At 37.1% G+C, this 25,545-nt stretch overlaps 1 protein-coding gene across 16 annotated transcripts in view; it reads right to left on the bottom strand.

Annotated features, from left to right (window-relative positions):
• LOC105490003 (neuroligin 1) overlaps positions 1–25,545 on the bottom strand; it is a 926,407-nt gene that overhangs the window by 64,376 nt on the left and 836,486 nt on the right. The gene's annotated exons all lie outside the window — the stretch shown is intronic.

The following is a 25,545-nucleotide window of genomic DNA, read 5'->3' as shown; positions in this document are numbered from 1 at the left end:
ATAGTATGTGTTCAAAAGCTATTTGAAAGAAAGAGTGAAATAGTAATTGATCCGTAAAGCCTGAACTGGCTTATCCTCGTGACAAGAAGTCACCATACATTGTAATTTCATGGGTTCTTTTCTAGGGAGTCCTATGTCCCTCTGCTTGTCTCTCTCACCCATTCTGTGAAGTCGTCTTTGTTTTTACAATGAAAACCCATTTGCGAGGACAGAGGGTGATGCTAAAGAGTCAGTGGAAGGAGTCCAGATCCTGGCCTCAGGTTAGCTACTAATGTGACACCCAAATTTGTAAAGTGCACAATTTAACAGGAATTATTAAAGAACACAGTAATGCAATTGAAAGTGGATTGGAAATCCAGTAAAATTGGATTTCTAATCTCTGTACTGCCAATAACCTACCCCTTGGGTTGTCATGAATCTCTTTTGGGTCACATTTTCCTTCTCTGAATATTAAGAAGATTTGACTGTTGAAAAGGGAGCAAGTATAAAGCCATTTGGCTCTGTGGGGAGAGGAGGTTTAGGAGGTAAAAGGAATGGAGAGAGGAAGGTTGTCCCACTGGGAGGCTGCTGTAGAAAAGATAAAATCACCATTTTATTTGGAGCCAGTGATGAGTGTAGAAATAGTTTTCTCTTACTGTCCTCAAATATATTCATTGGCAACACACTGCCCTTCTGTTAGATTTCCACAGTTTTCTGCGACCTACATTTGCTGTGATGTTTTACTGACTCGTTCATTTGAATTAGCTGCTTTTTTTTGCATGCTTCCAAATGCCATTATGAATCACTGAAGCTCAAGACCATCTATCACAGTTACAAGGCATATAAAAGATGACAATCATCACTCGAATATCTTCTCTCCGCCTGAAACAAAATTTTCTCAATACAAAATAAATACTTTCCCTCCTGCTGGATTAGTTAAGATTTACACTCCTAATATGCAAATAGTCCCTAAAGTTTCAGATGAAGGGAAGCATTCAGTGTCTCAGCTCAATAATAGGCAGGAGGGATAATTTTAAATAGATATTTCTGCTTTGAGGCTTACCCACAGGCTTTTGAAAGTGTCACATTTTTGTTAGTGAGACAGCAAGTGGCACTCTGTGTGCTCAAATATTTCTCCAAGAAGTTCTCAATTTATGTCTTGAGCATACCAGAGGCCTATATGATAGTAGTTAAATCTAAACACCATTTGTGTCTTAGATTAAATATAAATTGCAGTATGAGATTATTGAATTTCTGAACTGAATGAAACCCAAGAAATAATTAAGTCAGAGGGGGTGATCTGAAAATCGAAGTTTAGGTAACTCAACCGAGAAAAACTCCTAGTTAATAGTAGGTGGACTTGATATTCAGAAATTTTGACTTTGAGTTCCCTGTCAATTCCCTGACAGTTTCTAATTATTTAAATGATTAAATAAGTGTGGTAGAAACTGTTCATTGTCACTGAATACCCATTTTTCCCTTCTTTTACAGATTTTATTCTGGGTAGCAATAATGTAACTAACCAAACAAATTACATTGTTTCAGATAAATTTTAGACAGTTACCTATAAGTGTAAGTTTTTGGTGGAATGTCCTAAGAACCAGCATCTTGGACAATAAGATAGCCTTGAAGAAGGAACTCAGGGTAGGGATATGGAATGCTGGGTCCCTAATGACCACCAATACTGACCATTTGTGAACTCCTTTTACTTTAGAGACTATGATTAGCTATTTTAAAAGTCACTTTTACTCAGCTTTCTATACTATAATATGGAGAATTTTAACTGCACACAGATTATTGCCATAGTTAAAAACAAACAAACAAAGCCCAGAAGTCTCTCTAAAAACTAAGTAACTGAATATTTTGATACCTACCATCATGGATAACCAAAAAAAGGCACCAAAAGGACTTGTGAGTGTGGGTCCATTCTTAAAGGTATAAGCATTATTTCAGAAGACAACACTAAAATATGTGCCTATAAATAGGTAAAGCACTTATTAACATATTTAATAGGGAACACTGTTGTTGCATGAGCAACGAAGGCTAAGAATTCACTAGTAATTGCTTCTATAAGCTAGTTTCACTATAATTTACTAAGCATTTCAGAAAAGCTAATGAAAATCCAGGAAAATGACTGAATAATTCAGAAACTCAATACATGGCAAATACGATTCTGAAGAAACAATAAAAATAGTGGAAAAATTTAAATTCTGAAAACATAATGGATATTGCTTAATTTCATTTCTGATAATCGCTGATTTCTGTTGCAAAATTGCAACACAATTTATAGTATTGGCTGTAGTTTTGTATCTTTTAAAATTCCAGACATTAAAAAGATACAAAACTACAGCTAATACCCTCAGAGTAACATTTAAAAAACCCTTGCAGTAAGTCAAAATTCTTTGAATAACATTGTCATAAGCGATTTATTTTAAAGTACTAAAAAAGCATGTCACATATATTATTTCTCACATTATGGGAGAAAAAAGCCCTTTAAGACAAACAATTATAAATTAAATATGGTAAAATAGCATCATGAAACCAGTGTTTTATCCCTAATCTTACATCCAAGGAAGACAAACTCTATGAATCATCATCTACAAATATAATGGTTTTCAAAAGTAAATTATAACGTTAAAATAATTCAGTAATTTAAATTTTTCTTTTAATCCAGTCATTCTTCTTTTAGAATTTATTCTAAAATATTAAGAAAAATTATTCAAAACTTGGAAAGCAAGGGAATGAATGCAGTTCTCTTCAATATAATTGTTTTTACAGGTTTTTCTATGGATTAAAAAATTGTCTAAAAGAATTCAAAGTTCAGACACTGTAATGTTACATCTTAACTAGTAGATTTCTGCCTGGTAGAAAAGAATAACCCAAAGGTTATTGTTTTATGATTATATGGGATATTAAACAGTTTTGCTTCTTATTACTTATTATTATTATTGCTTACTATTATTATTTTGACATTGTTTGATTGATTATATATATCTGTTCCTCATATATTTCTTTGAAGCAGTCTTAGAATCATGGTTTATTTAATAATTAATAAGTTGAATGAAACATTTGACATGTGTTTATCTTAAATTTCAAGGAAAGTCCTATTTTTAATTTTCAGAAAATTACACTCTAACAAAACAATTGACAATGGATATGGACAACTATTATAGCAGAATTTATTAGTACCCAAAATTGCCCACAACTCAAATGGTACCGTATGCTCCAAAATTTAAACCACAGTTATTTTGAATGAGGGAAACATAGTAATTATTTTCATAATGCTTCTTGTGATAGGCAGAACAAAGGCCTCTGATGATGTTCACATCCTAATCCTCAGATTTTGTGACTACGCTACCATATGTGGCAAAGGGGAATTAAAGTTGCATATAGAATTAAGATGGTTAATTAACTGTTATCCTGGATTATCCAGGTGGGTCTAATGTAATCGCAGGGGCCTTTTAAGTGTCAAAGAGAAAGGCAGAAGAGAAGGTCAGAGCATTATGATATGAAAAGGACCGGACCAGCCTTGCGCATTTAAAGATGGAAGAAGAGGTCATAAACCAAGGATTGTAGGTAGCTCCTAGAAGATGCAGGAGGCAAAGAAATGGATTCCCCTTCAGGAAGGATCACAGCTCTGTTGATGCCTCATTTTAATCTAATGGAACCAGTGTCAGACTTCTGACATGTGCAATTGTAATAGAATAACTTTGTCTTGTTTTAATCCATTATATTTGTGGTAACTTACTGTAGCAGCTATAGAAAACTAATAAACATCTCTGTATGTTGATAATGACAGGGATACATTCTGAGAGATGCATCCTTAGGTGATTTGATCATTGTGCAAACATCATGGGATACACTTACACAAACCTAAACGATACAGTCTAGCATGTTACTGTACTGAATACTGCAGGCAACTGTAATATACTGGTAAGTATTTGTGTATCTAAACCTCAAAAAAGTACAGTAAAAAGAATGTGTTATAATCTTATGGGACCACCCTCATATACATCCTCTGTCCTGTTGCTCCGGCGTTGATAAAATGTCATTATGTGGCATGTAATTGTATGTTTTTAACTGCTACTTGATATAAAGCTAGGAAGAAAGTACAGTTTAGAGTGCCAAGCACTGAAGTTGAGAGCTGGTAGGGAGAAGAAAAACAGTGGAAAGACTTTGGATCTATCTCTGTGCTGCCAATTATTAATAAAGAGAACGGAAGATCTTGTTTTCTCTGGGCCTCAAGCTTTTTGCAGCTTTTAAATTCTGTGACATTCCAGGGCTTCAGAAAATCTAGTCATCATGGAAAATATGCAGTCCTGTTCCACCCCCTGCCACCATTACCAACACCAGTTGCCTCCATTAATCTGGCCTACTATACTCTTTGAAGGGCATATTCATTTATTCAGAAATACTTGTTGTACAAATATTGTGTACCAGATACACCTGAAAGTGCTGGAACTACATCAGAGAATAATATAGACAACAGCCTTCATCCCATGTATCTTTCGCAATGGGGAGACACAAATACACTGAGAACAAATAAGAAAGTAAATGTGCTAAATTCAGATAGTGATAAGTGATATGAAAACTTTCAAACAAGGGGATGTGACAAATAAAAACTGACGCTCGAGAGTGAGGATGGAGTTGGAGGATATAGATGATGTGAATTTTATGGAAAACGTATGTGAACTCAGACTTACATGTTAAGGGGAACCTATAATGTGATGATTTGGGGTAAGAACTTTCCAGGAAAAGGCATCAAAACATCTATAAGATAAAAATGATCTGGGTGTGCCTTGAAAGAAAGATAATGCCAAGGTGCTCAGGACATTGTGGTTTGGATGAGGGTGATAGAAGATGCAGGTAGACAGGTAGATAGACAGCCAGGCATGGTGGCTCATGCCTGTAATCACAGCACCTTTGGAGGTCGAGGTGGGAGAATCACAAGGCCAGGAGTTTGAGACCAGCCTAGCCAACATGGCGAAACCAGGTCCCTACTAAAAAGACAAAAATTAGCCGGGTGTGGTGGCGGGCACCTGTAACCCCAGCTACTTGGGAGGCTGAGGCAGGAGAATTGCTTGAAACCGGTAGGTGGAGGTTGCAGTGAGCCGAGATCGCACCACTACACCACTCCAACCTGTGCGAGAAGAGCAAGACTCCATCTTAAAAAAAAAGAAAGGTGGATAGACAGCAGTGGACATGTACCAGTGTGGTGAACATCATCCTTTCTCAAGTGACAATATAAGTCTACTCCAATAAATACATATTCTCATCTGACCTAACAACTTTGTTAGGCATTTACCTGCAGGGATTTGTTTGCCACTATGTGATGGAGATATCCACTGGAAAATATGGGATGAATATTATTTTTATGCTAATGAGTACTGACAAAAAACAAACCCTGTGATGCTCTATATACTGATCTAAAGTGTATATAAAGCATAGTGATAAAGTACAATAAGGAAGAAATAGAGTTATAGTGCAGTCAGAAGGAAGGCTGGAGGTATGTTTTAACAAATCAAAACAAAAGTAGCAATATTTAAGTGGAAAACACAGAATTAGGCCAGGCACAGTGGTTCACACTTGTAATCTCAGCACTTTGGGAGGCTGAAGTGGGTGAATTGTTCGAGTTCAGCAGGTTGAGACCAGCCTGGGCAACATGGCAAAACTCTGTTTCTATTTAAAAAACACAAAAATTAACTGGGCCCAGTGGCATGTTGCTATAGTCCCAGCTACTCGGGAGGCTGAGGTGGGAGGATGTTGAGCCTGGGAGGCAGAGGTTGCAGTGAGCCTAGACCATGCCACTACACTCCAGCCTGGGCGACAGAGCCAGACCGTGTCTAAACAAAGAAAAACAACAACAAAAAAGGAAAACAAAGAAAATAAAATACAGAATTACCACCTGCCTATATCACCACATCATACACATTGCTCCCTGCAACATATAATACTAAACACCCTCACAAAGGAATAAAAAGATAAACATTCAGTTCTTTTAGATCTGCTGATGATATCCTTTGAACCTTTGCTGATTCAATTGAGGTTCGAGACATTGTGTTTACTTTCTGGGCCTCATGATTGATAAATTATTGTTCTCCTTTCCTCCCCACCCCCATAATGGCGTTATCTTGCAATAATCGTACCTCTTTGAAGGCAACATATAAGTAGGCTGCCAGATTTATAAATACAAGCTACTTAGGCTAGCTATGTACCAGTAATATTAGACAGCATTAGAAAATTCCAATGAGAACCTGCCCTATATCTGACCCTAGACTTAGCTTTCTAAAGTAGTGGTGATCAGATCTAAATTGGGTGTTTGGAAGGGGGTCATGTCGGCTGCAATAATGGTGAGTCATTTACCTTCACCTACCATTTGAGTGACCACGTGCTGTTTTATCTTCTTATCTGAATAAACTTATTATTAAGTTACAGTAACAAATCAGATTATCCTCACCCCTGCTCTTTGCTTTGCAGATTTGGTATATCCTTTCTTAAGTGAAATAAAAGTTTGACCTAATCTAATTCAACCATATCTCCCTACCTCCCACAGATGATTCTCTGTTTGAATTGAGAATGTAAAGTCAGACTGCTGCTTTCCTTTGGGTGGTCATGCAGGAAGCATAGAATTGGAAATGAATGATATTTTCATGACCTGGAAATAATGGGGAGCAGATGCCTATTGTGTATCATTCACTTATGTCCCCAAAAGGCATTCTTAAGGAGTCTCTGTTAAAATAAATTGATTTGCTTTTTGCTAAAGCTTTGTTTTATAATGTGTCAACGGGTTTGAAAAATACAGGCAGTATTCAAAGAAAGCAAACCAAATACATGCAGTGTTTGCATTATTTACCAATTAGAACTTGGCAAGCAGTTCTAGTTTGCATGTATTTCAATTAAGAGAAATTCATTTGTACATCTCTAACAAGAATATTAATTCAAGTTTTACTGAAGGCCTAGAATGTGCAAATTTCTGTGCTTGACACCATGAGGGGTTGAAAGAGGAATAAGAGATTGTTGTTTGTTGAGACAGCAAGACACACAAACAAAAAATTATTAATAGCTATGAAAAGGTACAAGCAAATATCTTTGGGGACAATTGTCTCTGACTATCTTACTTGAAGAATGAGATGAGGAAAATATCCTAGAGTACAAAATATTACTATAGTGGAAATGTCTCGTAGCCTGTGGCCTCTGTATATAGAAGCCACATACATTTTGACTATCATAAAGTCCATTCAGTTCACACATTTGGCTTGGCAATATAACATGAATCAATTTCTTTGTAATGAAAAATATTCATTTTATTTTGAATTGAGCTGAGAATAAATCTGCAATCTGTCTGTATCTTAGTATGGGTGCATTCATCTGATAGAAATGTATTGAGTGCCTACTTTATGCCAAGTCCTGCGCCTGTGGCTAAAGAACCTGTTAGGGTCTTATTCTGTGCAGGATCTGGGCAGGGCCATTACACCAGAAGATGTAATGGGGAGAGAGCGGTACACCAGCCAAGCATGTTATCATTACTCATTTTTGCACATTTTGTTTCCAATGCTTGCCATTCTTTTTTTCTTTTTTTCCATGAATGAGCTAAACAAAAAAACACGGTATAAAACACCTCCAAACGTAAGTACCATTCAGTTTCAAAATCTCACCACTCTGGTAGAAGAAGAACAAGAAAGAGAACTTTGAACATTCTTTCACTTCTCCTACAAGTCAACTGTCAGTCTTTGTGGCTGGGCGGGGTTGTTTTATTCATTGTGGATCTTTGATTGATGTGTGTGTTTCCATGGTAATCCTGAGACCAGTCCAGGGGAAATAAGGCAAGTATGCAGGATATTATACTTCAAACTTGCAACCAGAAGTACCTACTCTTGAACCCAAGAGGCTCACTCCAATTGAGAGCCTTGTCTATATTTTGCCTGACCCTGTGCTGGGTTTTGCTGGGCAAACAAAGGCACACCCTTGCTTCCAAGAGCCTATCAGTTTCACAATGACAGGAACACGTGGTGCTCCCTAGGTAATAATGCTCTTTTCCCCGTTCCACACAGGTCTTCAGAATACCAGTTATGCTGGGAAGCACGGCAAACTGTTCTCATCAGAAAAGAACTTATCATACATTATTTTACTGGTAGCTGAAAAGCAAGCCCAGGGAGACTCTGAGAGGTAACTTCTATAGAGCACTGATAGGTTTGCAAAGCAGTTTAAAATGAACAGCAGTGGGGACTGAGTGTAGGACACAGGCCCTCGTTCCTTGTCTTGATTGGGGGCCTTGGTGGACAGTAGGGATGAGAGGTCTTGAGCAAATGAGGGGGGAGGCCTATGAACCCACTAGTGTACTATAAGGTAAAAGATAAAAAGGTGCTCTAGCTAAAACAAAATTCAGTTTTGCCAAGGATCGATCTGCTTCCAAGGTGCCTGATGTTGCCTCTTTGACCTTGGTGGCTTGAAGTTGGTGTGATCCTTGAGCCCAGTATCTGATTTCTCCCCTGTCACTGCATGCAGAGGAGACCAAGTGAAGAAAGGAACACAATGCCTCCTCAGGGATTTTGGAGGTACCTGCTTAGGAGATTATCTGTGATTATTTTGAAAATACATGCTGCATTTTGTTGATGTAAAATCAGAGTCCATGTTCTTATTTGCTGGTTTGAAACAAATGTTGTCATCTTATCAGGAGATTTTTGCCAGATTCATCTGGACTTTAATATTAATAATTGAAGTATTTTCTCAGTTGCTAAGTTTGATTTTGGGTTCTACAGTGAACAAATTAGTCACATAATTTTCATGTCTACTTCACCTATGTTGATTAAAATATTTAATACAAATAATCGTGGCCATTGCCTACTGAGTTCTGGTTGCTGGGCACTGAATTGAAGCACTTAACATGTAGTTATTTCAGTGATACTCATAAGAATCCTATAAGGTTGAACTTAGCAGTTCTGGGACATGTGCTTAAAAATAGGCTTTCTCTAGTATATATTGTGGAAACATATTAAAATAAAAAAGGTGTACATTGTCTAATCAGAATTTAAGTGCCACTGCATTTCCTATTTAATATATACAAATCAGTCATCTGTCTAGGTATTTTCTTTTCAGATGCAAAAACACAGAAATTAGATAAGGGACATATTTACAGGTGATTTAGTTCATTTTTGCTATTGTAAAGCTTCACTTACAAATGCCTATATTAACACAATTTAAAAATATGTACAAAAGACCAACACATATACAGATACTATGACAGCAACATCATTGGAAAGTCCTGAAGAGTTGAAAACCTTAAAAATTACTACCATAATATGCATATTCTTTTCAGTAATAACAATAATTACTTTATTTTTAAATGTTAACTAAAATTAAAACTTTTATTTTATATTACATTTGGAGAGTTTTATGTACTAATTATAAAAGAAGTGCTGAAGTAAGAGTGAGTAATGAAAATCTAAAAAAAAAAAAAAAAGAAAATCTAAACATCTCCATTTTCTTTTTGAAAATTGCAATGTTATAATATTTAACTTTAACCTCAAGCTAATTGTATTCTAAAAACAGAATATGATATAATCAATGCTAAATCTTCAAGTGTTTTGCTCTGACTATCTTAACTTTCTTAAGAGGAAACTTCAGTGGATTCCCAAGAGTAGAAAAACCACAATGTATTTTCATGTTACTCAAGATATTAGTTGAACATATAAAAATATTTTTTTAAAATTTTGAATCATATTCAAATTAATAAAAGTGCCACAATAGTTTGCTAACTATTTTGTGTTCAATACAGTTACATAATTTCTGGATCAAGAGACTTCATGATCCTGTGATCATGTGACTAGTTTTCTATGTTCTATTTCTGCCAACTCATTGGTGCCTATTACATTTAAATCCTTCTTTAATAAGCCCCTGCAAACTAGGATATGATAACTGGAAATGAGTAATCCAAAAGGATTTTCAGGTGACATCTAAAAAAAAACCTGTTTGAAGTTTAGTTAATATGCATTTTAATGTTTTACTTGCCTAGAAATTCAAAAGTTGAAAATTTGTGGTAGGTAATATACTAAGCTGTTTTAGAGATGAAAGAGTATCCACGTTAACGATCAAACTTTTCATTTGTAAAGTTTTTCTAGTGCATTAGTCATGGAAAGACCACAATCTTCTATAATTTACCATGCATAGATACAAATCCTGCTAATCAGATTACATTTTTGCTTCTTCATGAGCTTATGCTGTCTCAAGACTTTCACCCCAAACTTTATTATCAAAAAACCCCAACCCTATGTTTAATGGAGCAAATACCAACAGAATCTGACACACTCTACTGAGAACACATAGGACTTCAGTTAACATCCGTGGATGAGTTTATCCTATGCACTAATCCAGTGGCTGATCGGCTGGAACATTCAATGAAGATTTCTTTACATCAGTGGAAACACAATTAATCCATGCTTTTGCTTAATCACATTTTAGGTTAAATTTTTTTTTTGATATACAAAGAATATTTCTTCCTCTGGAAACAAGTTTAGAGTGTTGTACAATGTTAAAATCTATTCTGATTAATTGTCCTTAAAGAACAACAAAATTGCTCTGGAATTAGAAGTTATCAAGAAAATACTTGAGGTAATAATAGGTCAAGGTTGTAAAATTTAAAAAAAAGAAAAACAGAAAGCCCTACTACTCTAAAAGAAACATTAGAGATTTGGAGAAAAACACATATTTCATTAAAAATCATCATCTGATTTAATTTTACTTATGTAGATACAAGTCTGTTGTCTCTTATATTTAGTAGAAAGATATAAAATTATTATTTTTGGCATGAATTCATTATAAAAGTGTTAATATTAATGCTATGATAAAAATGTCTGTATAATAATTGTAATTTTAAAATAATGACTCCAATAGAAGCTCTATATTATCTGAAACAAATTATAGTATCTACCCAGGAAATTTGTTTTGTGTCTGTGTTGCTATGGAAATCTTTTTTTTAATAAAGAACGATTGGATTAAGTTTCTAATAATAACAGAATAGCCACAGCTATATCATTCAAATCTAGAAATTCTGTAGAAATACACCTTATGAAAAATATGTATCTATCCAAAAGATCCTGCTTTATGAGCTACAATTACACAAGTCCCAGTCAATATTCATGTAAGATGGCATCCTGGGTTGGTGATGCTGAAAGAGTGGTGATGGGATGGTGTTCTTTGATCTTTCATCCATTTTCTTCTTATATGTGGGTACCCTGGATGTATCAGATCTCTATCTGCCTTCTGCAGCTGTAGCACCATGCCGGATGATGGAATATCACTGCCCTGGGCAGCAGAGGAAAGTCCTGAGACAGAACACCCAGGACAGCATACTTACCATGGCTTCCCTGTCTCACAAGACTCATCCACATCGAACTGCCCAAGAACAAATGTACCACAGGCTAATCTGGAGGGGTGAGTGCTTATATTTCACAGAGGGAATGAATACACTTCCTCTGTTCATGGTGAAGTAGATCTTCCAATAATGATTTTAAACATCTCTTTTTGAAGGAAATCCTTAGTAGCAATTAGAATTTTTAACCTTTGAGACACTGCACAGGGCAGAAAATTACTGCTCTTGTCTAGGTCATTGAAGCATCAGTGAACTACTGCTGGTGTCAGCAATGTGAGCTGGTGGGTAGAAATAGCCAAGAACTCTCATAATCATAGGAGGAGAGATCTTAAGTTTAGCTTCAGTAAGCAGGCACATTACACAGACTCATCTTTTTGGGTCAGGTACCTTTCAATGACACGCTCTACCCCCAAAATAATCAATCAATCAATCAACCAATCAATCAATCAATCAAGTGTTTCCCTTTTAAGAAAAATAGTCCACAACCTCTAACAGAAAAATGAGGGCAATTCACTTGACCAACAAGATTTACCACTCACTGAGGACTAACAGCCTGTCCTCAACCACATGTGTGTATCTCTCATTGATTCGCATGGGTGAGATGGGAGCGTTGACCTTTATTATTATTGCTGCAATATTTCTTCTTGAATAACAGATTTTTTTGTATGAGTCACACACAAGTTCTTCTTTTCTTCCCCACAGTAACACAGAATTATTCATTTGCATCTCTGTTGCCATGGGAAAATGAACATTCTGAAAAGCAGTCAGGATTATGAGTTTAAGGAAAATCTAATAGTAAGGAACAAAGAGAACTCAGACTGAAAATATACACACAGCACAACTAATATTACAGAAAAATGACAACTTAAAAAGAACAAGAAAAAGAAAATAGAATTCCAGTGAATCTTTGACCTTTTGGGTAAAATACTCTGAGTCTCAAAACTATTTTTCAGGGTTTTATTTTATTTTTTTTCTAGTAGAAAAACACCCTCATGCTTAGGAATAAAGTAGACATGCTATTTTCACCACCTGGTGTATGGCTGGCAGACACAAAGGCCATTGTGTGCCAAATAGCAGATAATTGGATCCTATCGACACTGGGAACCTGCTAGGTTATTAGCAGACTTTTCATTTGGAAATAGACATGGCTATTTAAGAGGAGCAGGGAACAAGAATAAAATACCAACTCCTCTGTGTTTAGCTTAGTTGGGCAACAGGGTTTGTATTTGGATCCAGGTCATTTTATTCCCAATTCCTCAAGTACCATAGTACTGTGCACAGAAAACACATTTCAAGGGAGAGAGATAAGATGAAAGGTAGAGAGACATAAAGACTTAGAGAGACGGGGACATGTTGAGATATAAAGAAGTGAATTCAGAGCATAAAAGGAGATAAAAAGAAAGAAGGAGGAAGAAATGGGAAGAGAGGAAAGCATAAGAAAAAGAAAGAATGATTAAAGAATAAGAAACACAGAGAGAAATGAATGAAAGAAAATTTGAATGATAAAGAGAACATAAGGAAAAAAATCTGCCTTCAATAAGAAACTTCATCTAAAAGGTCAGGACAAATTAGGGAAAGGAGAACCATGGTGAGAGGGAAAGAAGTGCTGTGGAACACTATCATGGATTCTTAGATTCATTACATTGTCCATATAAATGAGGTTTCCTTACCTAGACACAAGCTTTATTTGGGAGCAGATGGAAATGCTGCTGGGTGACATTTATATGCAAGAAATTTGTTTCAATATTGCCCTCTCCTTTTACATTTAAGCTCAATGAACTTGAGAATTTTCTGACATCTTGAACTTTGCTTCTCAGTGGACCTCATTCATTTGAATTTGCAATTTCTAGATCACTAGGCTGTAATTTTTAATTTGCCTGTCCATGGAGTGAGAACATTGTAAGTGACCTGTTATTGCTGAGAGGGGGTGATGCTGTACAGGAAAGAGAAAGCAGAGCTGGAAGGTGGGAGACCCAGAATCAATCCCAGCCGTACCTCTAAGTAAGTAGGACATTAGGAGAGGCCAAGAGCAAACAGGGCCCAATTTCTTTTCTCTTTCTCTCTTTCTCTCTCCTTCCTTCCCTCCCTCCCTCCCATATTCCTTCCTTCCTTCCTTCCTTCCTTCCTTCCTTCCTTCCTTCCTTCCTTCCTTCCTTCCTTCCTTCCTTCCTCCCTCCCTCCCTCCCTCATCCCTTCTCTTCCCTTCCCATCCTTCCCCTTCCCTTCCCTTCCCTTCCCTTCCCTTCCCTTCCCTTCCCTTCCCTTCCCTTCCCTTCCCTTCCCTTCCCTTCCCTTCGCTTTCTGTTCCATTCCTGTTCCTCTTCCTGTTCTTGTTCTTATTCCTGTTCTTTTTGAAATAGGGTTTTACTCTGTAGCTCAGGCTGGAGTGCAGTGGTGCAATCACAGTTCACTGCAGCCTCAGCCTCCCCTCCTGGGCTCATGTTCTCCTTCTACCTCAGCCTCCCCAGTAGCTGGGACTACAGGTGTGTGCCACCATACCCAGCTACTGTTTTGTAATTTTTGTAGAAAGGAGGTTTCATTACGTTGTCTAGGCTGGTCTCCAACTCCTGGGCCCAAGCAATTCACCTACCTCAGCATTCTAAAGTGCTGGGGTTATGGGCGTGAACCACCATGCCCTGACAGGGTTCAGTTTCTACCCCCAGGCTATACACACTTGTATAGTCTGTGGACACTACTGCTCTAGGGTCAGAGAAAAAGACTAGCAGTGGTTTTTGTTCCATGTAATTAGAATATTTTTGCCTGATGGATAAGGAAAATATATAGTGGAGGAGGAATAACTGGTCTGTTTAGGGCCAAGTAAGATAAAGTTGCCCCGTTCAATAGCTGAGAGGGAGGTTGAAGTGAAATTTTGATCTTAGGTAAAAGTACATATAAAATAAAAAGTTTGTTAACATTATTGCTTTATGATGTTAATAGTTGAAATTAATATTACTGCAACATATAGCACTTTCCATGAAATCTAGCCTATTGAAGCATTTACCACTTTCTACTCTGGGTACTAGTTATTGATGGTCATGCTTAATCTTGTCTTCTAGACTGCAGGGACCTTCGGTGAAGAATCTGTGTCTGATGAATCTTTTGTCTCTCAAAGCATTTAAAACGAGCTTCATATGCAGTAACAACTCAGTTTACTTTTGGTGTATAAATGACAGGAACAATGAAGGAAGTCTTTCTAGATCAGAATGTGAAGACTCAAGCTTTGGGTTTTTCTCTGTGTTAATATTAAGGTTATAGAGTTGAGAACACAGTGTTCAAGTCTTAGAAGTTGAATAGCTAGTATTCTGAGCCATATTTCTGACTCATATTCTGAGTCATTATTTATAATGACTATTAATTATTCACTGCCTATTATGTGCTAGGAACTTTACAGCAGTTACCTTTTCTTCTTGCATGAGCACTGCAAGGTAACAGTCATTACCTGCATTTTACAGATGAGGAAACAGGAAATTAAGTAATTTTTCCAAAGTGATCAAATGAGTAAAGGGCAGAGGCAAAGGAGCTGAAGTCAAACTCAGGGTTCCTGGTCCATTATTGTTAGACCCCAGCACCCCACTGCTGATCACACCAGGAGCTATAAAACTTTCCTGTTAAATCTAGTCCCCAAGGAGAGCTCTCCAGGCCTAGATGTCCAGAAAAGGCCATTGGCAGGAAAAAAATGACAGACTAACTTGACTATAACTGTGGGCTTTGGGTAAATTACTAAGTTCCTATGGTATTTATTTCCTCCTCTGCAAATAATACTGCTCTGTAAATAACATTACTTCTTTCACATCCATTGGGTGTCTTTTTATATAAGGTTAAGATGAGATGTTTGAAAATCTTGTAGAACTGTGCTTACCACATGATAGGCACCTAATAAATGCCATTCCAACCTGAATTTCTGCAGAAGTAAAATGGAATTTTTGGCACCAAAATGATAATGAGGAGAAAGTTTCTTTCCAGGAGCCTTTCAGAGCATGTATTTGACTGTTCCTCTGCCTCTGTCCTTACTGCAGGCAAACCTTATCTAATCATTGTATTTATTTACTGATGCAAATATCTGTCCATTGAGAGGATCCTCTTGAAAAGGACCCTCAAAGATTGTGAGCTGTAGGTCAACTCTTCCACACTGTTCAGACTTACTCCCCTCTGTAAGGCAGTCCACATCCCCAAGAATTAGAAAATAGTGCTTTTTAGAAAAGATCACGTTGGCCACATATCCACCCTCACTCTTACTACTATTACCATTACTACGACTGATAGTAGCTAACATGGACCAAACACTTAAAATGAATTAAACATTGTTTCAAATCCTTTATGTTTTATTAAATCATCATAACAAACCTATGGGGTATGTGCTATTCTTGTCATTATCATTTTACAAATAAGGAACCTGAGGTTTACATCCTTTGTCAAAGCATTGCATACTCTCAGTGTAGCAAGGTTAGATTGACTCCTGGAAAAGCTGCTCATAAAATGAATATAAGAATATGCAGGATGGGCACAGTGGCTGACGCCTGTAATCCCAGCACTTTGGGAGGCCGAGATGGGTGGATCACTTGAAGCTGGGAGTTTGAGACCAGCCTGGACAGCATGGAGAAACCGCATCTCTACAAAAAATACAAAATTAGCCAGGCGTGGTGGCGCATGGCTGTAATTCCAGCTACTCGGGAGGCTGAGGCAGGAGAATTGCTTGAACCGGGGAGGTGGAGGCTGCAGTGAGGTGAGATAGTGCCATTGCACTCCAGCCTGGGAAACAGAGCAAGATTTCATCTCAAAAAAAAAAAAAAAAAAAATATGAAATCCAGTCATGAGGCCAAATCAAAGTAGATTCATGCACATTACCTTCGTCATTAAATAATACTCCAGGGGAGAGAAGTGTGGGCACTCAGATAAATATGGTTCAGTGAATGTCACTTAATTACCATAGAGGAAAAAGTAATGAATTGAAACATAGTGAGTCTCATTTTCAATTGAAAAAAAAAAGAATAAAAATAAGATCCCCTTACTTGTTTTTTTTTCAAATTTGAAAATTTAAATAATTTTATCCAATGATGGGACTACTGTTATGAAATAAGCATCCTCATATTCTGCCAGAAAAAATAGAAATGTATATATTTGTACAGGCAAAATGTATCAAGGGCTTTGTAAATGTTTAGACTTTGATTCAGCAATCTCCCATCTTGGAATTTATCTAAAGTAAATAAGCCCTGCAAATATTTATATGTAAGGATGTACACCACAATATATTTAGTAATAACACAGAGATACAACTACCAAGAACACAGGCTATCCAGAGTATCTGGGCTCAGATCCCAACTCTATAGTCACTAGCTCTTTGATCTTGGGGAAATTTATCTCACTGAACTTTAGTTTCTGCTTTAGTAAAATAAAACTTCATGTAAAGCATGTCACAGAGTATCTGACCCACATATGTACCTGATAAATATTAGCTGTTTTATTTTCTTCTCTGTTACTTACTATTATTACTTACCAACCTAAATATACAACAATGTAGAATGGTTACATATAGATGATTATCTATTTCATGGAATCATGTTCTTAGAGATTAATATATAAACATAATAATCAACTAAGTGGCAAATGTACAATATAAAATTACAGGAACCATCTCACATTTTAGTGTACAGTGTATAGATATATGTGTATGTATAACTACTTGTAGAAAGAAAAAAAGAAAAACATCAAAATGACAATACTAGACAGTTCTTGGGATTATAAGTGACTTTTTATATTTAGTTTCCAAATGTTCTACAGTGAATATGTGTTACTTTTATAATCAGAAATAAATCTTAACGAAATATGATTTTAAAGCAGTTTTTATGACAGATTAACTTACCTACACACACACACACACACACACACACACACACGATGGTGGGAATTATTTTGAAAGTCACAACCATGGATGTCTGTGGGCTTTTGACTGCCTGTACCTATTTTTACTTCCTAAGAGCAGCCTCGGTTGCATTTAGAAAAGTATTGTCCTCATTGAACATAGACTGACAGGGCTGTGTTCCAATCCCCTCCCTCTCTTAGTCAAGGAAGAGTTATGTTACCCAAGCCAGGTTAATTGGATTCTCGTTTTATAGAGTTTAAGTCTTGAGTAGAGCAGCAAATAGACTGAAAATATTTGGAATTCACTTATCCTAGTATGGCTCACTTAATCACTCCGTATCTGATATAAACTATACCTGTAGTTATTTTTCCTCTTCCACCAAGATGGCTTGGTTCCTGTTAGTTTTTAAGCTTGGTTCTGTAGGCTTCCTATAATTCTGTGGCTTTCCACTATTGTACTAAAACATTTTCTTTTGCTTAAGGTAGTCAGAGTTGTCTTCTGTTGCTCCTTAGAAGACAACATATACACTACATTGTTGAAATTTACCCTTGTCTTTTTAAATCCTATGTTCTATTTGTTAAAAATAAGCATATAAAACTTTCTGTCCTGTGGGCATGGGCCACCCAACATTTCAGCAAAGGTGATAGCTAAAAGATAAAGATATTTTTGCCATCCATGCATCCCCAGCAACAGGAAATGCTCCAAATGACTTTGTTATAAATTGACAAAATTAAATATTTATTAAAAGCACAGACTCCGGAGCTTGACCATCTGGGGTTAAGCCCTACTTCTACCACGGCAAGCTGAAAGGTCTTGGGAATGTTACTATTGGGGATAACAATGGTTCTTACAGAGTTGGTGTAAATATGAATAAAGTCAATAAATATAAAGCACTTCAAATACAATCCTGGCGTATGCAAAGTTCTACTTGTGTAAGCTATTTTTTTCTATACATTGTAGATCATGACAGCATTGATTGTTGGCAATTATTTAAAATGTAACTGATTTTTCAAATAGTTAAGTGCCATATGAGTGCTTGCTATAGAAAATAAATCTAGAAATATTTGTTGGTGCTTTTTGATCTAAAATCACTGAAAATGCTACAGAAACAAGGTTCACTCTGTAAGAACGCACCAAATTTCCAATGAAATAACATTTTTGTGCATTAAAGTTAAGATTATTAGCCATGGTAGATGGTTATAAAGATTTTCTAAGCATATTCTCATTTTAATTGGTGGCATTACATGCAGAGTGTATACAAGATGAATAAAACTCAAAATGAGAACTTTTGAAAATAGATTTTAACATAAGTTTACAAATGAATGTAATAGAAAATCTAAGTAAGTATAATTTTGCCTGACTTTTGGGAGATCCTGGGAAATTTGATCTTCAGATTATCAGTGCAGCCAAAAAAAAAAAAAAAAAAGCACAGATTTATCAATAAGTATTAATTTATGTTAGTTTCTGAGGCTAAAAACTGAGTATGACAAAGTTCTGGATTATGAAGAATTCAGACCCTATTGCCAGGCACATAATAGGCAGTTGTGAATAAAATTATGCTTGTTAAGTGAATGTACTAAACTAATAAAAACATTTCTAAAAATCAAAGTTTAAAGTGTGCCAGATTCTGCCTTCTAAAATATAGTCTATCTGAGAGTATAGGCTTACCTAAGATTCAATTTATAGGCTTAAATCTGTTCCCCTCCTGGCTTATCCTCATCAATCTTGACAGAGCGTTAAGGAACCCAGGGAATCCCGGTGACTGATGCCTAAGAGTTATGTTTACTCTCCAGGTGTGGTATTTGGTGAAACGAGTGAGCCCACACCCTAATCCATGTAAATGGTTGACCAATCTATGATAGTACATTTCTGCCTTGACCTCTGATTATACTTAATTTCCCCTGAAAAAGGCATTTTTTCCCCCCAAACTTCACACACTTCTCTAATGGTTTCCAAAAGTCGAATCAGGTTTCCTGTGCCCCTTGCTCTTTAGCAGCATCTCTTCCAACCTAGGTGAAACATGTAGCATCATGATACGGCAATTCAGGCAAGAATATTGTTTGTGCACAGACACTTCGGCTGCATTGGCTGCCATGGATTATGAATTTGGCCCCTAGAGAGATTTCTCTAATCCCTCACTAAGTCCAAGTCCAAGTTCAGAGTGGATTTGGCTTGAGGAGCAATCTCATACACAGATTAGCTTCCTAATCTAATTATTTTTCTGATTTATTAGTCTGTTTTTCAGATTGTCTGTTTGAGTGTAGTTAATAAACTCTTCATTCTTTGTAAGTCTGCTTACTGGAATTTTTAAATGTAAGTTTTATTAATAATTGATGTTAAGAATAATGCCTCTGAAATATCATCAAACATATTTTTTAAATATTCAATTTTCTAAAAAAGAGAGATCTTAAATTTGTTTGTATAGTCCATTTTGAACATAACTTTTCAAAAATTATTATATATGATGAGAAGGGAACTAGTTTAAAGGTCAAGACTTCTGTGTTTGGGTCTAGCTATGACTGTGAATAAAAAACATTATCTTTGGCTGGGCGCAGTGGCTCATGCCTGTAATCCCAGCACTTTGGGAGGACGAGGTAGGAGGAATCAACTGAGGTCCGGAGTTTGAGACCAGCCTGGCCAACATGGAGAAACCCCATCTCTACTAAAAATACAAAATTAGCCGGATGTGGTGGTGCATGCCTGTAATCCCAGCTACTCAGGAGGCTGAGACAGGAGAATCGCTTGAACCCAGGAAGTGGAGGTTGTGGTGAGTTGAGATCATGCCATTGCACTCCAGCCTGGGAAACAAGAATGAAACTCTATCTCAAGAAAAAAAAAAAAAAAAAAGATCTTGAGTTGGGTCACTGAAACTTTCTTCCTGGTTCTCATTTCCTTTCTTTTCTTTTCTTTTTTTTTAAGTGAATAGGCTGTATTTTCTTTATCCCAACATTCCTTATGGGTCTAAAAGATAATGTTGTATCTGTAACTATCTATGTCTATTATACATATATATATATATATACACACACACACACGTACACACACAAATATTTATTTACTTCTTAAACATATCCTCATTTTTTGCTAATTTTTTTGAGATAACTATATTTATCAAAACAATATTTTCTCTACAAATAGCCTGATGATTTTTGTACATCTGGGTTTAACTTAGACTGTAATCTAAATATCTTGATTTAGTTAGAAGTGTATATAGGTGGATTATGTCATAAAAGAATGATGGAGATTGTTTCTTTTTTTTTTTTTTTTTCTTTAAGATGGAGTCTCGCTCTGTCTCCAGGCTGGAGTGCAGTGGCGCGCGATCTCAACTCACTGCAACCTCCGCTTCCCGGGTTAAGCGATTCTCCTGCCTCAGCCTTCCGAGTAGTTGGAACTACAGGTGCACCACCACGCCCAGCTAATTTTTGTATTCTTAGTAGAAACGGGGTTTCACTATATTGGCCAGGATGGTCTCGATCTCTTGACTTCATTAACCGTCTGCCTCGGCCTCCCAAAGTGCTGGGATTACAGGTGTGAAAAATTGCGCCTGGCCAGAAGATTGTTTCTTAAATTTTGATTAAAATTTTGATCTTTTGGAAAACATGTGGGAAGTAAATATTATATCACAATAAAAAATATTGCAGTTTCTTTAGTAGTAAAATAACAGAAGTGGAGGAGGATGGTCATCTAGTGAATGAAAACACCATTCAGCAATGGTATGCTATGGTGTTCCCTTGGTAAATGTAGATAAAGAAAAATGATGAAATTTATTCTAAGCTCTGCAGTGACTATTGGTTTTTAAATTAATTTTTTAAAAATAAAATTTATAAAACAAATAGAAAATGTTACGATGATGTCAGAGAAAAATTTGTAATGAAAATATTCTAAACCAAGCCTTAAAAATGTAATCTTACACAAAATAGCACAGTGATGGTACTTTTAGGAATGAGAGATGGATTCTTTAGTTTTCTCTTTATAAAATAATTATTTATTCAGCTTTCCCATGTGGCCATCCACACTACTTTGCCATGGTAGAATGGAATAATCTTACTAATAGCTTATTTCTTATGTAATAGCAATTCCTCCATCTTTCATGAAAACATCAAGAGGCACAGGACGATCAATGGAGTTGTAAGAAGATTTTGGACTTGTAGGTGTGGCCTCTGACAAAACTATTTCCCTTGTTTCTGCTACTGCTTGAAACCTCACAGTTCGAAACCTACTTTTTTGGTTTAAGGTAATTTATTTCTTGTTTGGATTCAAATACTCCCAGAAAAAGTACCATCACTACACCAATAATCCCTTTCCCAACTTTGGCAGGAGGGTTTTAAGTGAAAAGCTTTTGAGGTAGAGAGTGTATGGAAAAGGTACTCTTGAAAAGTTGAAGAGCAGAGAGTTCAGAGAAAGAGGGATTTGGAAGCAATCGCAAGGCAGAGTGATCCTGCTCAATAGTAAGCAATGACTAATTGTTGGACAAAGCTGTAGCAAACTTTTTAAAACTATTGTATGCCATTTTATTTTGTTCCTTTGTACCAACTTGTATGTCACCTTATAAATGGTCTTACATGGCACTACAGATACAAAGAGGAAAATAAAATCATACCAAACCAAACTTTTAGTAGTTTAGTGACAGGAGTTGACAATTAGTTATATACCAATGTAATAAGTGCTTTAATAGTGGTACATTTAAAGGAGAACTAATTCTGCTTGGTTTGAAGGAAGAGTTAAGTTTATGGATAAAGGACATTAAAAAACAAAACAAAACACACAGGTGTTTAGTAATAGCAATGGCCCAGATAAATGGAAATGCAAATCACTCCAAGGAATAATGAACAGTTCTGTGTGGACAGAGTGGAAGTTGCTGGGGAGGGAAATTGGGAAAAAAAATGAGGGAAGGAAAGTAAGTTATAACAGATGCTTTTCTTAGGCAAATAAAACTATGTATTAATTGAGCTCTTTGTGGGAAGTACTTTGGGGAACTCATGATGCTATACAAATAGTCCCAAGAGCTTATAGGCCGGTAGAAAAGAGAAGACAAAAACACATACAAACTAAGCAGCAGTAAATCGTGACAGAACCTACATTGTTTTTATTACATATACATTTCTCTAGGAGCCAGTCCAATGCTAAGCACAAAGAGGAAACTTACTGAATGAATATTGAATGCAGATTATCTCATTTGGAGATAGATCTTTGAAACTGACAGCAACAACAAAAAAAAAAAACAAAAAAACCCCAAAGAAACAAAAAAACAAAAACCTCAAAATCTGAGCACATGTTTAAGCCATGAAGCCTGGGATACAGCATCTGGGTATTCTTAATGATCCCAATTCGTGGTGCTTTGTGGAAACTGTGATTTTACAAAGCAGACGACACCTGTTAGCAGCTTTTTCATAGCTTGAATGAAGTGGCCTGTTCACACAAGCATAGGAACACCATCAAACAGCATGTGATTTGTAGTTTCATTTTTGGCGAGAGATATTTTTCACAGAATGACAGGTCACAGAGTTGCAAACCAGCTTCATTCTTTGATCTTGGTTAAGAGACAAACTGTGTAGCAAATACAGCTTTGCTCATTTGTCTTTTGCTTCTTAGCTGTATAATTTGACTAACAGCTTAAAAGAAAGTTTAGTTGTACTACTCTACTATGTACTAAAAAAAATTATCTACTATACTTTGATTACTGTACTTTGATTCTCTTGCCTGCATAACAGAACAGTAGTTGTGACATTAACTGCTACTTTCTAACAGCAAGTTGAACCTTGATAGAGCAAAAATATGTTAGGGAGATCATTACACAGGTCTGTTAATTGCATATGAAAATCTTGCAATAAACTTGTGGAATCTTGAAAGTAGATTTTGAAGGAAGACTTGATCCTTGAATAGGCCTAACAAGCCTGGGAACTTTGAATGCCTTTCATAATGCTTGTCATTTTTATCATATGGAAAGGCTTCTGCTAACTGAAAAAAATAAATTTAATACATTGGGTGCAAGTAGGAAAATGGAAGTCACACACACACACAAACACACACACGCTACTGTCATTAGAAAGATGAGACAGGGGGGCGTGCCCAAGATGGCCGAATAGGAACAGCTCCAGCCTCCAGCTTCCAGCGTGAGTGACACAGAAGATGGGTGATTTCTGCATTTTCAACTGAGGTACCGGGTTCATGTCACTGGGGCATGTTGGACAGTTGATGCTGGTCCGTGGGCGCAGCGTGACCAGCGACAGCTGAAGCAGGGCAAGGTATTGCCTCACCTGGGAAGCACAAGGGGGAAGGGAATTCCTTTTCCTAGCCAAAGGAATTTGAGACACACAATACCTGGAAAATTGGATAACTCCCACCCTAATACTGCGCTTTACCAAGGGCCTTTGCAAACAGCACACCAGGAGATTATATCCCACACCTGGCCCAGAGGGTCCCACGCCCAAGGAGCCTCCCTCATTGCTAGCACAGCAGTCTGAGATGTAACTGCAAGTCAGCATCCAGGCTGGGGGAGGGACACCTACCATTGCTGAGGCTTAAGTAGGTAAACAAAGCCGCCAGGAGGCTCGAATTGGGTGGAGTCCACCACAGCTCAAGGAGGCCAGCATACCTCTGTAGACTCCTCCTCTGGGGACAGGGTATAACTAAACAAAAAGCAGCAGAAATCTCGGCAGAGGTAAATGCCCCTGTCTGACAGCTTTGAAGAGAGCAGTGGGTCTCCCAGCATGGAGGCTGAGATCTGAGAACTGACAGACTGCCTGCTCAAGTGGGTCCCTGACCCCTGAGTAGCCTAACAGGGAGACATCCCCCACTAGGTGCAAACTGACACCTCACACTTCACATGGTGGGGTACACCCCTGAGACAAAGCTTCCAGAGCAAAAATCAGACAGCAACACTTGCTGTCCAGCAATATTCTATCTTCTGCAGCCTCTGCTGCTCATACCCAGGCAAACAGGGACTGGAGTGGACCTCAAGCAAACTCCAACAGACCTACAGCTGAGGGTCCTGACTGTTAGAAGGAAAACTAAAAAACAGAAAGGACATCCACACCAAAACCCCATCAGTACATCACCATCATCAAAGACCAAAAGCAGATAAAACCACAAGGATGGGGAAAAAGCAGTGCAGAAAAGCTGGAAATTCAAAAAATCAGAGTGCATCTCCCCCTCCAAAGGAACGCCGCTCATCGCCAGCAATGGAACAAAGCCAGACGGAGAATGACTTTGATGAGTTGAGAGAAGAAGGCTTCAGTTGATCAAACTTCTCAGAGATAAAGGAGGAACTATGTAACCAGCGCAAAGAAACTAAAAACACTGAAAAAAGAAAGGATGAATGGATAACTAGAATAATCAATGCAGAGAAAACCTTAAAAGAAGTGATAGAGATGAAAACCGTAATACGAGAACTACTTGACAAATGCACAAGCTTCAGGAACCAACTGGAAGAAAGAGTATCAGTGATTGAAGATCAAATGAATGAAATGAAGCAAGAAGAGAAGTGTGGAGAAAAAGGAGTAAAAAGAAATGAACGAAGCCTCCAAGAAATATGGGATTATGTGAAAAGACCAAATCTACGTCTGATTGGTGTGCCTGAAAATGATGGGGACGATAATGGAACGAAGTTAGAAAACACTCTGCAGGATATCATCCAGGAAAACTTCCCCAACCTAGTAAGCAGGCCAACATTCAAATTCAGGAAATACAGAGAACACCACAAAGATACTCCTCGAGAAGAGCAACTCCAAGACACATAATTGTCAGATTCACCAAAGTTGAAATGAAGGAAAAAATGTTAAGGGCAGCCAGAGAGAAAGGTCAGGTCACACACAAAGGGAAGCCCATCAGACTAACAGCAGATCTCTCGGCAGAAACTCTCCAAGCCAGAAGAGAGTGGGGGCCAATATTCAACATTTTTAAAGAAAAGAATTTTCAACCCAGCATTTCATGTCCAGTCAAACTAAGTTTCATAAGTGAAGGAGAAATAAAATCCTTTACAGACAAGCAAATGCTTAGAGATTTTGTCACCACCAGGCCTGCCCTACAAGAGATTCTGAAGGAAGCACTAAACATGGAAAGGAACAACACCTACCAGTCATTACAAAAACATGTCAAAATGTAAAGTCCATTGATGCTAGGAAGAAACTGCATCACCCAGTGAGGAAAATAACCAGCTAATATCATAATGACAGGCTCAAGTTCACACATAATAATATTAACCTTAAATGTAAATGGACTAAATGGTCCCATTAAAAGACACAGACTGGCAAATTGGATAGAGTCAAGACCCATCAGTTTGCTGCATTCAGGAGACCAATCTCATATGCAGAGACACAACATAGGCTCAAAATAAAGG

This window comes from Macaca nemestrina, chromosome 2 (assembly GCF_043159975.1).
Source record: "Macaca nemestrina isolate mMacNem1 chromosome 2, mMacNem.hap1, whole genome shotgun sequence".
Taxonomy (NCBI): Eukaryota; Metazoa; Chordata; class Mammalia; order Primates; family Cercopithecidae; genus Macaca; species Macaca nemestrina.
Note: the sequence above shows the minus strand (reverse complement) of the source record. Positions and strands in the feature narration are given on the sequence as shown.